At 36.9% G+C, this 7,435-nt stretch overlaps 1 long non-coding RNA gene across 1 annotated transcript; it reads left to right on the forward strand.

Moving 5' to 3' along the window:
* The first annotated feature begins 343 nt into the window (after positions 1-343).
* Positions 344-5,488, forward strand: LOC122423374. The gene is made up of 2 exons (XR_006264135.1): positions 344-3,273; positions 5,331-5,488. It is a non-coding gene; the product is annotated as an uncharacterized LOC122423374 (long non-coding RNA).
* Positions 5,489-7,435: the final 1,947 nt, after the last annotated feature.

Genomic DNA, 7,435 nt, shown 5'->3' on the forward strand with positions numbered 1-7,435 from the left:
TCTAGTGACAATTCTTTCTACATTAACGAAAATGTGGTGTTTTGAATTCCATAATGTTTTGCATTTTTAAAATTGTTTTTAAAGAAATATTCTAACTGCTTGCACTATTACTGTTCTTTGCCAGCCTTTTCAGGAGCCAAAAAAACAAAAACAAACAAACAAAAAAATACCCAGAGAAAAAACTTTCCTTCTTCCCCCTTCCTGATGATGAGTGAGAAGTATTGAGAACTTTCGGGGTCAGTGCCCTTCTAAACTCCCCTTCCCCCAATAATGCAGCTGTAGAGTGAATGGTAAATGCAGCGGTTTGGATTCAGGCACAACCCCAGCCTGCTGGCAGGTAATTTGATTCTCCTTTTTTTTTTTTCCATCACAAGGCTAACCTTACTTTCTTTTTAAAAGTTCCTTTCTTTATGTACTTTGAAGGCACCCATGGGTTTGTAATTACTTTCATTTCAAAAAACAATGTGTAAATTCGTCTAGCAAATAATTTGGTTATAGAAAAAACCTTTGGGGGTGAAGTTTGAAGTAGTTGGGATGAACTCAGAACTTTCTTGGGGGATTTGCTTTAGCCATTTAGATCTTTCCGTTTCTTGCATATATGTCTATGATTATTTCAGAGTGTGACTTTTTTGGCTTTGTTTTTGTTTTGGGTTTGTATGTTTCTTCCATTGTGCTACTCTGGCTTAAGCTTTTTCAGAGGTTGGTGTTCCGAATACACAGTGAGCTCACAGTATAAAGACATCAATTAGGAGTTGACAGGTATGGAAAACTAGAGTTTTGAAAAGGTAAAATTAGGTTCTAGGTTATATATATGGTAAAAACTCACCATAGCCTTCAGTTGACCTTAGTAGTGCTTCTCTTTCTCTGACTTCATTATAAAAGTGAAAGGTAAAAAAAAAAAAAGTGAAAGGTAATGAGACCAAGATAACAGAGTATTTAATTCAGGAGCAGCATGATTTCAGAAGAAATGATTTTAGTGTTTCTGAAACACAAGTTCTCAGAAAGAGGTGGATGTCAGCAGACATAATAAAATAATAGTTTAAACATTCAAAAAGGTATAGATTGAATAGATTTGGAGGGCACTTTGAAGCACAAGATCTTGAAGTAATTTATTAATTCCATGAAGCAAAAGTTAGTGGCAGAAATAGGAATATAACTTAGCCATTTTAACAGCCTTCCTGTTAGTAAATATACTATCCCCTCCTGTGTCTATCCCAGTCCACCTGCCCTTTTCCTTCTTTTTCCTGTCCTTCCTAAAGTTTTAGCTCTAATATGAGTTTTGGGAGATACTCCTCTTTCTGATAGGTAGGATTTTAGTGGCAGAAGTCAGGACTTTTCAAAACTTCTCTTTGGATGTCCTATCCAAGCAGGCTGTAAGTCTGATAACCCTCTAGGTTAGTGAATAGGAAATCCTGGCTTGTAATATGGTTTCTACTGCTAAAGGCATATAATAAGTTACTAACTTGTTTTGTGCTTCAGTTCACTCCTGTGAGGTAGGGATAGTCATTCCTGTAGTATCTTAAGATTTAAAATATTTTATCTCTTGAACTGAAATTTACTAACCAAGGAATCCCACTGCACTCCTGTAGTAATTTATGATGTATACTAAATAGGCTTGAATGGAAGGATCTTGTTCTGTTGCTGATAAAAATAGCCAGCATTAGGGTGTATTCACTATGTGATTACTTGGAACGTGGAGGATTTGTGAACCTCCATTCCGCTGCCTTCCCCACTTCCCCCTCCCTGAAGATCACTTACATGTTAAGAATAATTACTTTCAGATTTCACCATATTCAAACTATATTAGATGGTCCTTACATAGCATATATATCCTGGCTGCTGTTGTGGGGTTCGGGAACATGAGGGGTGGGGTGAATTGTTGTTGTTTTAGGTTTCAGTCAGACAGCCATCCCTGTGCCCCAGTTCCCAGAAGCACAGCAGGCCTCTAGGAGCATCCGTGGGAACGGCGCAGTCCTGACATCAGCAACTCTCCTGCTCAGGCTCATCCCATATACAGAGGTCAAAGGGTGGGGCTTGAGATGGGGGAAGGAATGAAAAAGCAGAAACAATGTCACTGCAGTGCCACTGTTGACCAGCCTTTCTCTAGTGCTTATGTCAGTGTTTGCTTTATTTTTTTTAAGTTGACCAAAAAAGATTTTACTTTGGGAGTAAAGGTAGTGGGAGGGTGGAACAAAAACATGCCATTTTTACTAGTTCATTATCATCACTAGCTCATTCTTGCATATTGTTCTTTAGTAGCTAATAAAGAATAAGTGAAACCTAGACCTCATTAATAAGGAGAATGTTAATACAAGTGAATCTCAGGATACTAAAAAAGAGAAAAAGCATTTTTGTGGTATTAATTTCCAGTTCTACAACAGTTATTATATTTGTCACTCTTGTCTCCCTTTTTTTGCCCTAATTCTTCTATGTATGTTTACAGTATGAGAAAATGTTCCTTTTTTCTTTTTTTTTTTTTGTGGTCAGTCCTTTTAAAAGGACCTAATGAAATTACTACTCTTTTGCAAAAAAAAAAAAAATACACCCATTGCTTATATGGGCATACAAATGCTACCCTATTTTAAATGTAGGTGGCGTATGTGTTCGTGTTTTAATGTATTCAGAGCCATTGGGCAATAAGCAGTCCAGAACATTGAAAACTCAAGCAGGTAAAGCACCTAACACCCTTAGTTTCTAGAATTACTTTTAAAAACTCCTTTATTGCTGCATCTTCCACGAGTCTTTTGGTAGTCTCTGAACTTAAACTTTGTAGGAGTTGTAGACTACCTAGTTAAATTGTTAAGTTATGCATTTATTATTTGTAGGGACAGGTGAAGAAGAAAAGTGTTAACAGACAAGAAATGGCTCCTTGAGATGGCAACTGCTGAGTGTCTGAATCTCTCCCCCTCCCCCTCCCCCAGCTTAGCATGAACATTGATCATACCTGTTTTGATTTTCTGTGATTGGGATTTTTGTTGTTTTAACTTTTGGTGGGGAGGTTTCAGGGAAACAGGAATTTCATGCACATGTGAAAATATGAAATGTTAAACAAAGGAAGCTTTCTATTTAATGTGACTAGTAAGCGAGAACCTTTTCTATATACTCTTCTGCTGCAGCAGAGAAATAAACTGGTAGGTGGCAGCAGAAGAAAGAATTCTTCAGATTGATGGCTACTGGCAGTCTGCATAGAAGAGAGAGAACGTGACATACCATGTCCAGCAACAGGGCAGAAATGGAAACAGGACTGCAGTTGCTGATCTTGACTTTAAAATGGTAAGTTAATTTCAAGAATGTGTTTTCAGTCTGATACCAGTGTTCCATAAATTACTGTGGTGCGTAATCATGAATGGCTATAAATTTTTGATGTAGAATGAATTTGTCCTAAGTAGAGTACTATCATTCTTTAAATTAGGGGGAGAAAAATAGCAATATGTAAAATTAGAGATTTCCAGTATATTGATACATGTAGATTTTTTTTTTATCTCAACTTTATTGAGGTATAAGTGACGGATAAAATCTTAAGAAAGTGTACAACGTGGTGATTTGATACTCATTGTGAAAAGATTTCCCCCCATCAAGTTACTAACATATTCCATATGGGGACTTTAATGATGGTAAAAATTTATGCTATATCGTAGTAAATATAGCCTCCCATTTTTAGGGGGAACATTAGGGGGATAACTAATTTGTAAGTATGTAATTTGACAAAGTTTGGGGCCGAAAATGATCTTCTTGCTGTCTCTTTCCTTTATAGTCCCATTTCCTTATCACTGTCTGCCCATCAGTCCCTTCTGCACATCCGCCTTCTCTCTTGCTTATTTGGCTCTGCCTTCCCTCTCTTTCTCTGGTTGTGCTTCCACTTTCCTGCCTTGGTATTTCTCTTACCTCTGTCTCTCCGTGCTTCTCTTTCTCACTCAGTCCCTGTGGATTTTACTTCATCTCCCCTCTGGCCTACATTTGTTTCTATTCTGGGAAGCAAAACAATCTGCAACAAAATATTCTAAATTTCTTTTTCTGACAGATTTCTAGGCTAGCAATGGGAGAAGTAGATCGTTAAGTAGATTGATTGTGTATATTTGGAATAAAGGATTTACAGTAACATGAAGCCAAAATTACTGATATCATCATTTAAATACATAGTGAATTTTCTTTTTTTAAAAAATGGTATAAAAATTCACCTATTAAAAATTGATTAATGCTAAACACAACTTTACATATATTAGAATGGAACATAAGAATACATGGCTTCAGTTAATAAGATTACAATTTCTAAATTTTTAAAAATAATTCTGTCACATTTTGGTTAGTATAAGGAGATATCAGTGCTTTAGAGCTGAAGGAAAATGAACAGCTTGGATCTTAATCAGAGCCAAAATTTAATGCTCATTGAATAACTTACTGAAAATGCAGTCTGGAGCACTAGAGGAAGAACCTTTTAAGTTTAATTTTGTTTGTTCAAGCATTTTGTTACAGTAACTCTGTGATATTTTTTCTCCCCTTGGTGCTGACTAAAATAAAACACTGTTGTCTATATGATAGGATTGTTAGGGAGTAATATTACTGACACATTTTTTGTATAACTGTATTTTTTAATTAATATAAAATTCAGTGTCTAAATTTAGGTTGATTTTTGTAAGATTGCACATATCTCTATAAAGTGAAGTCACTCAGTCACGTCCGACTCTTCAAAATCTCATGGACTGTAGCCTATTAGGCTGATTTGTCCATGGAGTTTTCCAGGCAAGAGTACTGGAGTGTGTTGCCATTTCCTCCTCCAGGGGATCTTCCCAACCCAGGGACTGAACCGAGTTCTCCCGAATTGCAGGCAGACGCTTTACCTTCTGAGCCACCAGGGAAACCCATATCTCTATAGTACAGTTTAAATCAGTCACTAGAAAAATATGCTTACTTGATGTCTAACTGAAATAAGTCACAAAACTCCAGGGATAAAAACAAAATTTTGGCTGCAATGTTGGCAACATCTTGAAAAAAATAGATAAAATAATGGACCTATAAATGAACTATTGATTCTAGAGAGAAAATTCCAGGAAATAATAGTTTCCTAATAGTTTCTCCCAAAGAAGAGTCAAGTAAATTTGGGAAGTAAGGATGATATGCCTTAAACCTTTTGTCAGTTGAGATCACCAAGGTAAAGTGTGGTGATTACAAAAAGATATGGTTATGGTTTTTGGCAGCAGTCTAGACAATTTACTATTTTTTATTGTTACATTAGCTACTTTTCGTATCTTCTTTTTCTTTTTTCTCATCCTATTTATAGGCACTGTTTAAATCTGTGGTTTGAGTGAGTTGTATGTGTTTTTCCCCTCTAGGTTCTTTTGGTCTCACAGAATGGATGAAGATTGATCTTGACTGAATGCTTTTTCAGATGGAGGATAGAAGTAACACAAAACAAGGCAGCCGTAGCTCTCCAGTGTTTAATTCAATGTGCTTTCTTTATAAAATAAAAACACCAGAAGTGGGAATGAAACAGCATGGGGTGTGATTCATTCTTCTGTCAGTTATCCCTGCCCACTACATTTTGTGTGAATTCACTTGAGTCCGTATTTCTAGGCTTGTTCTACATGGGTCATTCCTTGTTTCTTTTCTTCACTTTTTGCAAGCTGAAACTCCTTGGTTCTTGACAGACTGATCTCTGTATAATATATTCTGATATGATTATTCCTTTTGGCACAAGGATAGACACTAAAACATGTATTATGTGGAATTTCTTCTACCCCTTTCATCTCAGTATATCTGTCCATGCTGAATAATTGTTGCCATGTTTTATCTCTGAAGAAGTGCAGCCTTTTCCCTGTCACTCTGACAAGGCTCTGGCACACACCTGTCATAGCCCTGCTTACTACGTTTTAATCTTGTGACTGGAGACCATGTCTGATGTAGTTTATTTGAACTGTAGGGGATCTGATAACATATGTATATATACAGAGGCAGCTGTCATACTTTCAGTAAAGAATGGCCTTTGTATCTGATACAAATTCTGATTTCATTACTTACTGTTACATGGTCTTTGATAAGTCACCTGCAAGCCATAAAGGAGTGTTTGTAAGAGGAAAAATGGAAATAATTGTACCTGCTTTACTAGATTAATGTCTAAGTATTAGCTAAACTATAATACATGTATAATTCTTAGCATATAGTTGAGTATTTAATAAATACTTTCCTTGAATTCTGTAAAATTTTGGTTATTGAAATCTTATTCTAGACCTGCTGAATCTGAATTTTTCTTGATTTCCTTTCAGTTTTATTATTTAAGCTCCTTTCACGTGACCTTTTGGTTGGATCACTGTGCGCATATGTGTGTGAGAGAGATTTCTCAATACAGACAGGATTATTCCATATTTCCATATTTCATTGGCTAAAGAATTTCATATTAAAAAAAAACAAACAAACTTGGGACTTCCCTGGTGATCCAATGGATAAGACTCCCAGTGCAGGGGACCTGGGTTTGATCCCTGGTCAGGAAACTTAAGATCCCACATGCCAAGACTAGGCCCACGTGGGGTAATTACTGAGCCTGCATACCACAATGAAGACCCATTGCAGCCCAGATAAATTAAGACACAAAACCCTTTTATCTCATTTTTTCCCCCATTAGCTCATAACAAAAATGTTCTTTTCTCTGGATTTGCCTGGTCATCCGGTGGCTAAGACGCCGCAACCCTAACACAGAGGGCCTAGGTTCCATCCCTGGTCAGGGAACTAGATCCTACATGCTACAAGTGAGAGTCTGCCTGCCCCAACTAAAACAAAGCCTACATGCTGCAGCTGGGACCTGGCACAGCCAAAAACAAGTTTTTTTTTTGTTTGTTTGTTTTTACTGTCTTCATTACATGCAACCAAAGAATTCTACTAATGATACAGGGAAGGAGACTGAAGGAAGAAAAACCTTGATAGAGTTTTCTTAGGGTAACCAATTGAAAAGAATTTGAATACAAATTCAACCTTGCTAGAAGAGCTAATATTTTCAGGGAGGAATATGTGTCCTTATGGTAAAAAATGAAGCACAGGCTGGAATCAAGATTGCCGGGAAAGATATCAATAACCTCAGATATGCAGATGACACCACCCTTATGGCAGAAAGGGAAGAAGAACTAAAGAGCCTCTTGATGAAAGTGAAAGAGGAGAGTGAAAAAGTTGGCTTAAAACTCAACATTCAGAAAACTAAGATCATGGCATCTGGTCCCATCACTTCATGGCAAATAGATGGGGAAACAGTGTCAGACTATTTTTTGGGGCTCCAAAATCACTGCAGATGGTGTCTGCAGCCATGAAATTAAAAAACACCTACTCCTTGGAAGAAAAGCTATAACCAACCTAGACAGCATATTAAAAAGCAGAGACATTACTTTGCCAACAGAAGTCTGTCTAGTCAAGGCTATGGTTTTTCCAGTAGTCATGTATGGATGTGAGAGCT

The sequence above is a fragment of the Cervus canadensis genome, chromosome 21 (assembly GCF_019320065.1).
Source record: "Cervus canadensis isolate Bull #8, Minnesota chromosome 21, ASM1932006v1, whole genome shotgun sequence".
Taxonomy (NCBI): Eukaryota; Metazoa; Chordata; class Mammalia; order Artiodactyla; family Cervidae; genus Cervus; species Cervus canadensis.